This window comes from Triplophysa rosa, linkage group LG18 (genome assembly GCF_024868665.1).
Source record: "Triplophysa rosa linkage group LG18, Trosa_1v2, whole genome shotgun sequence".
Classification (NCBI taxonomy): Eukaryota; Metazoa; Chordata; class Actinopteri; order Cypriniformes; family Nemacheilidae; genus Triplophysa; species Triplophysa rosa.
Genome location: NC_079907.1, coordinates 18,245,998 through 18,257,564, shown reverse-complemented (window position 1 = coordinate 18,257,564; position 11,567 = coordinate 18,245,998).

Here is an 11,567-nt window from a genome sequence, read left to right as displayed (position 1 = left end):
TACCCGAAATGTGACCTCTGCATTTAACCCATCCAGAGAGTAGTGAACACACGCACAGCAAGTGGTGAACACACGTACACCCGGAGCAGTGGGCAGCTATCACTGCAGTGCCCGGGGAGCAAGTAGGGGTAAGGTGCCTTGCTCAAGTCAACCGACAACACTTATTATGAATAAATAATGCCCAAAATTTAAAGCTATGTTGTGTGTTTGTACCATGGTGTGTTCATCAGCCAGATGGTAAGATAGAAAAGGAAAAAGATCTTACCTACCTATCAGTGCTCCCCAGAGTAAACCTCTCAATATTTTATGCAGAGCAGCAACTCTGGATGTTACCAGACATTCAGAGTACTTTTTAAAACGGCTGTGTTTGTTTGCTGTGGAAATTTGGCAAGATGAGCCATTCAAATGAACTCTATGAATATGGAAAAAAGAAAAACCAGAGAGTCGTTGATGACTAAAAGCAAAGGTGAAAAGTTCACAGCGACAAGTCTTCCTTCTAGTTGTTTTTTTCAGGAGAGCTTGCCTTGTTATTTTGGACACAGATAAATAGGTGACAAATAAATGAGCAATTAGAAACTGGCACAAGCCGGTTGGAACAACCATACAGGTTAGTCACTGTCTTCGTGATATTTAGTCATTTTTAAATAATTTTTACATTTGTGACAGACCTTGTGGATTATCTTGAAGGTCATTTATGCTATTGTACTTGTAATGATTCAGTCTGTGTTCCCCTTTGGTTTGTGCACTTTTGTTATTTCCTGTTTCCTGTCCCATGTTGTAGTCTTTTGTAGTTCTTTTGTTCATTGGCCCTCTGTTAATTTTTCCCCAGGTGTTTCTTGCTACTTCGTTTCTCCCAATATACTGTATTTAAACCCCAGTGTTTCAGTTGTCCTTTGTGAGTTGTTGTACATTTTAGAGTTCCTTACGAGCCTGGTTACTTTTGTTACAGTGCTTAAAAGAAATTACAGATATTATAATACACATATAATCATTGCAGTTTTTGTCCAGAAAACCAAAGAAACCAGAAATATTGATGCATCCTGCAATACACAAATTTTTTCCAATCACATGCTTTCTAAAATGAGAAAGACCACCCCAACTTCCAGCAGCAAATCATAATGCATAGCTATGACATAACTCAAGTTGGGTATATAAATAGACGGATAAGCCCTTCAACGTCTCCAGACAATCTGCAAAATATAAATACGTGAAAAGTGAAAAAAGAACCTGCTCTCCTCAAGCGACTCCGCCGGGTCTTAACTTGAAATGACTTTGAATGACATTTGTTTTTGCATGTCCTTATTGGCCCAGAAACATGAATTCAGACTGTAATTGGTCACAGTCATATGAGAACCGATACTATGGCCCCTGCTCACCAAAACAGGAAGCAGTTAAACCGGAGTGTATCTGTTAGAAGAAGCGTGTGTGCGTGTGTGTGTGTGTGTGTGTGTGTGTGTGTGTGTGTGCAGGAGCTGATAGACACGGGGGAAAATAGCACCTCTCACATGACTAGCCAAGACACAAGACCCAATAAACACTCTCGACACGACCTCAACATTTGATCCATTTCATGCGAGCGCCAAGGTTGTTTACTGCTTAATTCATGGCGCTGGGTTGGGTGTTTGCACGGACCGTAAGCTCTGGTCTGGGAAGGATAACAGATGAAGCAGCCCTGTGTATTTTCATGGTGGGGGTTGGTGCGCTTTACCCCACGGCACAAACAAGCTCTTTTTATAGCCGAACAACCAGCTGAAGACTTAGGATCAGCAGAATGCAATTTACAGCCTGCGATCACCTTAAGTTACATCACAAGACTTGCTGAGGATGTGGCCAACATACATAGATGAACAATATTTTGCTGCTGACTCTCGTGGGTGCAACATTTGGCAGTTGTTTGCCCTAAGATTAAGAATAGCATAAACGGCACATTTGCAACAGATGTATTGTTATTTGCATGAGCCTAAGATGAATTTCTTTTGGTTGTTTTGTGAGCCGTTTCGGTGTGTTTCAGCAATTCGAATGAGAACAGCGAAATCTTGCCCGTTTTTCAAATGAGGGCACTGTATTTCAGAATGCTGACGGAAAATATCCCAGAACAAAACTGTTAAATGTTTTGGACTAACAATTAGAATGTTATTTATTGCACGCAAGATAATTGAAATTGATTTATCATACTGCTTCAAAACCTCGCCTGTCCACTCACAGGAATTATTGTTTTGGAAAGCAATATAATCTTTAAGAGAGAAACATTATGAGCAATATCAGTGTGGCTTAGAGGAATGGGAACAAGCAAAAATCAATCCCGGTGAAGTAATGCCTGAATGCAGAGGGGATGACCCTGAGACCTTCAGTGTTGATTTCATCTGTGAATGTGTCGGTCCTTTTTGTTTCATAACAGTCATGGCTGTCAGATAACTGTCTTTCATCTGTATTTGAGTGCAGATGGAGGAGCATAAATTGTATTTGGAGATATGATTAGCTTTTTCTTTAATTTTATGATTGTGTATCCTGTTATGTCTCCAATTATCTCTTGAGTGTCATGAGATTAAAAAGAGCAAAAACTGACCTTTGCATACATCTCCTGCAAACTGCAAGTGTCTGCAAGTTACACATTGCACATCAAATGATGAAATCTGAGCTTTAAATAATCAGCATTTATATTACCGCACCACACTGTAAACATTAGTTACTCGAGGCACTTGGAGTTTCTCATCTACCACATAGCAATTTTTGAGTACATAAATGGAATATAATGGAGACTATTGAAGCTTCCTGCAGCCTGCAGGTTCTTTAGATTTTGGTAGTTTTTTTCTTTGGCAACAATTATCCTGTTTGTCTTTGAAAGAAACAGCTAAGACATGTTTGATGTTTAAATAAGGCACACCTATACACTTAAAAATAAAGGTGCTTCACGATGCGATATCATTTTTGTCTAAATGGTTCTATAAAGATTCTTTAACATCTGATGAACCTTTCTGTCTCACAAAAGGTTCTTTGTGGTGAAAGAAGGTTCTTCAGATTTTAAAAAGGTAAGAAAGAGATGGTTCCTTAAATAACCTTTGACTGAATGGTTCTTTGTGGAACCAAAAATGGTTCTTCTATGGCATCGCTGTGTATGGCAACCTGTCAACCACCTTTATTTTAAGAGTGGTTTATGTGGCCCAAACTTAACTTCTGGTAGACCTCCACAGAGAATCAATAGCTATTTAGTAGTTTTAATTCACTAAAATTGATATGCAATAAAATATTTATATCAATTAATATTAATATAAATTAAATATACAATAAATCGTTATATTATAACCAAACACAGACCAGAAGTTAGCTTTGGGCTAGGCATGTGCGTCCAATGAAACCTAAGAACAACATTAGAGCTCCTATGAAAGATAAAATAATAAAATGTTGTTTTCTCTGGAGATTGCAGTGTGTACACTCATTACACATATTATATACAAGGCCTTGCAATGTATTACTATGGTATGCATACTGTACTATACTGAATGTCAACATAGTATTTGGTCCTACACCAATCTGGCTGTTGGGATTCAAGCCAAGTAGACACAAAGAAGGAAGAACTACACTGAAAAAAAGACAATAGTGACCACTTTAGAATTAAATTCACTTTTATTAGCCAATGTATTTGAATTTATTTTGATCATATTGTAAATCATTGCCAAAAGGCAGAAATGGATATGGTTAATATTGTTGCGAACAGCAATGCAAGGCATACCACCAAATACACAACCAGTCCAATGTAGAGATAACAGGGAAAAGAAAAGCACTACTGTATCTCAAAAATAAAGGTGTTTTACGATGCCATAAAATAACCGTTTTTGTCTAAATGGTTCCATAAAAAACCTTTAAAATCCAAAAAACCTTTCTGTTTCACAAAAGGTTCTTTGTGGCTAAAACTTCTTCAGATTATAAAAAGATGAGAAAATGAGGGTTCTTCAAATAACTTTTGACTGAATGGTTCTTTGTAGAACCAAAAATGGTTCTTAAATGGCATTGCTATGAAGAACCTTTTTAGCACTTTTATTTTTGAGAGTGAAAAGTGAATTTCTGGTGGTGGCACTATGATTGAATGACCCTACAAGTGGCCTATGACAATAAACACAGTGATAATACTGTAGATGATTATAATAAACACAAAAATGTGTACATATTACAATAAACAATTTTATCTATTTTGCTGAAAACAAATGTACACTTTAAAATATTGTTCTGAATAATAATATTATTAATTAATATTATTAATATTGTTAATTAAAATTCCATGTTTGTTTGAGTTATTTAACATTGTTCAAACGCAAATAAACATTTCAAAACATTACAGATTTTTCCTAACAAATGCGGTACAAAATAAAATAAATAAAAGGAGAGAAAGAAAAGAAAATCACAAAGCTTTGGAGCTTGGTCTCCATCTGTCACTGTTTTCATCATCTGCAATATCAGTAGAACCAAATGGCTTTAAAGTTAATGCCATCTAAATTTGGCACCCAAAAAACTTCTGGCGGAATTATTTTGCCCAAAGAGAAATCTCCTTTTAAAGGGTAGAAAGTGTGTGGGAATGAGTTTACGCAACCATCGCTGTTAGTCCTGAGGGGAGGATTATGGGTAACACTGAATTTACATAGCAGTATGTGTATGGATTTTATAGTTCACAGCACCTGCTAAACTGCACATTGGTAAAATTCAAGCATGTAACCTCTGCAAAGGTGAAGGTAAAGGTGCGCTCGAAACAATTTAGCCCCAACAGCTCTCTGACAGTGGTATAAGACATTAGCATGATGGATAAAAAATGTGTTCTGTGGATGACTGAGCACAGATGTACATTACTAGAGCTGTCAGCTGATGCATGAGGTCACGGGAACATTGATTTGTCACAAACCACAAGCGTGTTTAGCATGAGGCATGTTCTCGGTAAAGTCTTCTCGTTGAACTAAACAACTTTTTAAAAACTGCTCAATCTTTTCACATACTGTCAGTAATCCGTTCTTGGATCCAGCATTGAGTTCACAGAGAAAATTTTTGATTGAAATTCATTTGAATTTGTTGTGAACAAAGATCTGATGCAAGTCACTGCAAGATAGAGAAAACTTTATGCATTCAATTTGACCTGCTAGACTTCAGACTCTCACTAGTAGTGTACATGCATTATTAATGTATTTTATTAGTACTTAAAGCCCAAATAAGGTTTACGGTATTCATTCAAACCCACAACATTGAAATACTGTACTGAAATACATACTGTAGGACGATGCATGGCTACCAAGTTTGAATCCTTTCATATTTATCTTGCAGATAATCTGTAAGAGATTATACCGTAAGTGTTATACAGTAAACATCTATACAAACACATTTTATACATGTGTAGATAAACACAGTAGGAGAATTATGCCATCAAATCAAAGTCATATACATTGGATCGAATCCATACAAGTATTTCATTAAATTAGAAGAAAAATTAAATTAAATCAGGGGGAAAAAACAGAATAAATAGACAAATGGTAATAAAAATACAGAGGTCTTCTCCAACTGCCTGTCTTAAACAAACACCAAATTCAACAAATCCCAATCCCATGAATAGAGGCAGGAAAACTAAATGTATAAACAACACCTATAAAGAAAAATAACAGCATAGGCGGAGCATAAAACTTATTGAATAAAGGGCAGAACTCCCTCTGACCCCTTAAGATCAACATATACACTGGTTATGATAGAGGCAGAGCATAAAACATTGAGTATTTCTTGAGAACATAACATATTCGTAACATAAAGTGATTGGAATCATACATTCTGAATGAGAAAATCGTAGACAGTATGGTCTCTGTAAACAACAAGGCGTAATGGGACCTTTGTAAACTTTGAAAGGCTGTAATAGAAGAGTCAAAGCTCTCTTCCTGTGCTGCAGATGTTTCAGAAATGCGCATATTTTGTTTTTCTGATATACATCAGCATCCATACAGTATGTGATTCATGAGACCTTTTACTGAAATACTGAAGTTACAATCCAGCGCTAAACGGAATACATTTCCAGACTGTAATAATTGTACAAAATGTAATTGCTAATTTTCCACAGCCACAATAGGAAATGACCACTGCTACAGCAGCTATTGTATGACGTATCTCATCACATATATATATATAAACAAATACAGTCACAAGTTGCAATCATCAGGGTCCAAGCAAACCAATGGTTCAAAGCAAATTTTGGGGGGATTTCAAGAAAAGTAGACTCTAAAAAATACTAGGCTGATTTAACCCATGGTTGGGTCAAATTTGGACAAACCCAAATGTTGGTTTAATTAAACATAGAATAAACATAGTACGTTTAACCCTCACTCTAACCCACCAATAGAACACAACACATTACCAGTAGGGACCATCAGAGACATTTTAACTGTAGTAACCAATACAATTGCCATTACAACCCTTAAATCCATTATAATTCTGGTGATTGTTACTTTTTTCAGATGGGCAGTTTTAATATAAACATTTATTATAGGTGATGCTGTCATGAAATTTGGTTGGTCTGAATGTGGTGATGAAGACACATCAAATTTCAGTTCAATACATTACAAGTGTTGGAAAGATACAAACTCATGTCTATTTTGACGTGTTTTGTCAAATTTGTTGATGCAGTTTACAAGAACGGTTTGATCTATGGAGAAAACATTTGTTAACTTTTTGTCACAAGTGTTTTCAGATGCAAATTTAGTAAACAGTTGGAGTTTTCTGAAAACTCAAAATGACGAAAAGTTATGGATAGAAATGAAATTAATTACAATGAAAAATATATATAAACATTGATACAATGTTCAGGAGAATTTGAAAAAGAGAGATGTTGTTTTTAGCCAATATGCTTTTTGAGTTATTTATATCGTCGCTGTCGGGTGGAAACCTCCTATGTCCAAATTTGGTCAATTTCATATTTTTTCACAAATCGATGCTATTGGTCAGTCCCCATGTGGGTCTGTTATTTTTACAAATTATTAACCAATCTAAAGTGTTGAAAATAGCTTGAGAGCAAATCTCTTAACTCCATTGGACACTTCAACTGTCTGAGACGTCTCGTAACTCCACCTCTTCTTCACTCCGCGGGAGCTTCTCGGCATTACGTCTCCTGATTGAAAGTTTTTTAGACAATAACGAGTGAAAATAGTTAGGTTAGATACATTTGAGTAGGTCTGTTTTGTTACAAATCGATAGCTGTATTGCTTCGGTGCAGAAGGAAGCCCGTGAGCCACGAAGGTAAGTTTGCGAGCAGATTCGGCTAATTTCCGCCTATTAGACAGCCTATAGTCAGCTCATCGTTTTTTGTATTACATCACTTATAGTTCTTAAACCTTTAAAATAGAGTTTAGGAAGATGTATGTAACCACAGTCATTAGCTTTGGTTAACAATTGAAGCCTTTTCTCTTGTCAAGAGGCTCAACGCGACCGCCGACTTTATTTGCGTGCAGATTAATTTCCGCCTATATTAGACAGCCTGTTTAACGTTTTATTTTGGTATTGCATCACTCATAGCTCTAATGTTTAAAATAGAGTTTAGGAAGATGTAACCACAATCATTAGCTTTCATTAGCTCTTAAAGCCTCGTCTCTTGTCAAAAGGCTCAACGCGACCGCAGACTTTGATGAACACTGCTGGCAGCAGCGACGTCTGTGTCCGTACCATTCTTATCAATGACAGCTTAATCTCGTATCTCCCTGCTCCCAAGTTATAAACCTTGTATCTCCGATTAAACATGGTTTTGGGGAAATGTTGTGTTAATGTTGGTACATAACAGTATATGATAGCAATATAAGGTATAATACCAACTTTAACGATACAATGTTTAATAACTCAAAAAATATGCAGTTGTTTTAACTTCCTGAAAAATAATAGTTTTGGAGATACGAGGATTCCGCCCGACAGAGACGATATAAATGTAAATGGCCACATATCTCCAACGTTTGTTTCTCTGCAGTAGTAGTGGTAAACATTTAGGAATATCCTACCAAGACCTTTTCTTCAATTTATGTCTTCTGATGTTCTTCCCTTAGTTCTTAAAAATGAAGAAGACAACCAAAAGAAGTACAGCTACCAGCACTTTCAGTAATTGTAATAAAGTAATAGTGCTTCTAAACACAGTAAGTAGGAAAGGGTCCTGAACAAAGGAGGGAATATCAGTATGTCAGAGGGGATACATATATGTTGTTCACGCACTGGCTGGCCCTCAAGGACATCTCACGCATGTTTACGTGGAACCAGGTTCAACAAATGATAGATGTGTTGGTAGATTTATGATGCTGTTGAAAGGGCACAACAGCCACTAGGTGAGTCTCATAATATCTGACAGCAGTGTTCCATTATTTTACACCATTCCTGGCACATGTTTCTATTATGACCATGTTGGGGCCTAAAGGGAACAAGGTTCATCCTTTATACTACATAGAGAGCAAAGAAAATTTAACTAATCTACATAAACATACTTTAAGTCTCTGGTGTATTTTAGTGATTTTACTTCAGAGGTTTACAATCTCCCATCCCCATCGTTTCTCTTGGAAATAAATGGTCTGTTATGGCTATAGGACACCCCTCCCCCTTTTCTAATGTTGGGATCCGTAGAATCATATGCAGACCGGCAGGTGCTGCACTGAACGACAATAAACAACTCAAGGTTTTACAAACGTTCCATCATTATTCCATCAAATAAAAAATAGAAAAGTTACGAAGTTCAGAGCAAGTCATTTTTGCAGCTTAAGTTCAATGAAAGCTCCTTTTGGAACTTGAAAGTTGTGAAAGTTGCAGTATGTTTCTATAATACATCAAGCTCTTTTATCTCCAAAGATCAAGGAAATTTGATTTCCCGTGATATGACCCTTTTAGCAAGTTAGGAATTCTGTGAGTGCTCATCAGAAACTGATCAAAGGAGAACTTTGGAATGACTGCATCTTACAAATAAGAGCCGAACCTCCGTTCAGCCAATGAACAGACGGAAGTAAATTTGAGCAGGTGGCGAGCTCAGTCCATTTGAATTCAGTCCACGATGACAGAAAAACCTCTTCATCTGTCTATCTTTCATTCTTCTCTCCCTCACCATCCTCATTTCTTTCCTATATTTACCATCATGTCTATCATTTGGACCAAAGTGGGCGCAACAACCCCCAGGCGCTGTTTTGTTAACTGTGAAGTCACCATACTATGCATAGACGTGCATCACTCGATGTTTTTAGAAGTATGAGTGCTCCATACTTATCCGCTTATTCGAGATGTGCTACGTAAACAATTGCCCACTTCTGAAACAAAACATCACTGGATTCATCAAAGGTGGGATTTGCACATCAATACACACAATAAGAGATGAATTAATGGAGCACGGGTTTGCTTTCCATCTGCCTCTCGTATACACCGGCTTTCTGTATCGCTGAGATAAAAGGCTGGGCTGCTGCAGCTATTCTTGTTGTATTAGCGTGCGTGGAGATCTGACAAAGATATTTGCGTCATTAGAAACCTCTCTTGTGCGCATGACTGCAAATAGCACCCATAGCCATCATGAGGGGGAAGACATGCACTTTGAGAGTTCAGTTGTGGCACATGCAGTGTTTGCTTCATAATGCTCGTGTACGAATGGATCAATGTAATGTTAGCAAATATCGAAATCATCGGCCATTGGAAACTAAAAACATAATATTTCAATTCTTTCTGTTAGACAGCAATGAGATCAGATGGAGAGTATCTTGAGACTTAAAGGGATAGTTCACCCAAAAATGAAAATGTTGTCATTATTTACACCCTCAAGTTGTTCCAAACTTGTGTAAATCTGTTCTGCTGAACACAAAGGAAGATATTTGGAAAAATGTTCGTAACCAAACAGTTCTATGGCACTATTGATTTCCATAGTAGGGAAAAAAACAACTACACTGTAAAAAAATCCCACAAAAATACAGTCATTTTCTGGCAGCTGTGAAATAAAATTTTATTTTAAATAAAAAAAATCATGTTTTTCTTGTAAATTTGCAGTATTTTTCTGTAATTTTATGTTTTTAACATTATACATAAAAGCTGTAAAAATAACTTTTTTCAGTGAATGGTGGTCAGTGGTGCCTCAGAACAGTTTAGTTTACCACATTCTACAAAATATTTTCTTTTGTTTGTAACAGAACATAGAATTTTATACAGTTTTGGCAGAATTTTCATTTTTGGATGAACTATGCCTTTAAGTCTCCTGATTCTCACATTTTTCTTCAAAACAAACCCCAGTGATCTAACACGTGTCGCCTTCAGAGTTTCAACTGTGTGCAGATTTTCTAAGGCACCAAAGTCACAATTGCAATTTCTATTCTTTATTTATAAGCCCAGCATGTGCTATTCAGAATTAAAGAACAATTCGCCTCGTCCATTATTATCTTCCCCCAGGCCATCCACAGTGTTGAATTAGAGCTGCAAAACATACTTTGCAAAAGAAACATAAATTTTGCGTAAACTGTGAAGAGACTAGATAATACCCACTCTTTTCTCTTGCCACCATCAGCTATTTAAATAAAATGAAAAGCTGCTGTGCGGTTGATCTGACGTGCCAAAATCCTTTGTCACTAAAGCACCTGCCTCGGGCACATGACCCAGACCCTCTTCCCCTCTCGCATGCAGTATCCCATTAATGTTTTCAAAAGGTTGTACGTCCTTTAATAAGTTGTTTAACCTTTACAGAGATGAATTCTTCTAATGGTTATTCAAGTTAAAAGCTACCAACTGTTGTAATCATTCATAAACAAATGAAGTGTTACAAGAGACTGGGTTGGTATCATGGGAAACAAAGGAGAACAGGTAACATTAGATCTTGACATCTATGTTTTATATCTATGCCAAACAGCTTTTCATACATATCGTGTACATATGTAGCCTTGAGTATATCAAGGTCAACACAGTTGCCATACAGTGGATAGAACATGTGCCAAGAAAGTCAGTATTAACATTTGATCTGCTCCATAACCTCACCACAGAGAGAAAAGCAGTTTTTGAGGTTGGAGCATTGGCACTTGCCTCTTGTGTTCTGTTCTGGCTGAATGCTTGAAGCTCTCTCTAGTACGAGCCTGCAGCATCAGCTGTCCCCAGCAGCTGAGCATCAGCAAGTGCTGGTGTCTGTCAGATACCAGATACCAGAATGACAGGACACATTCAAACCAGTCCCACTATTGAACCTAGAACACAGATCATTTTCCATCTATTCTTTCATATGTCCTATAAGCAATTCGCTGTCTTTGTTAAATGCAATTCCACCTACTCAAACAATCGCCTTGAAGCGACAACAAGTTACGACCAGAGCGAATCATTCATACGGACTTATTAAGTTCATGCCTTCAGTGAACAAACAAAACGTCTGAACAAAATGCGATATGCAGATTTGTACTTCATAAATTGTTGTTTTCTGCTGTGTTTTCTCTGAAGAAATTGGTAAACAGAGCTGTAAATGAGAAGCCCAAAGCCAATTTGTCAGTTTCTTCATCCCACTGCATTTTCGAATCCGCAAAAATTTTTTGGAATAACAAACTGCTGTGAATCTGCCTGTTGATAGAGACGAA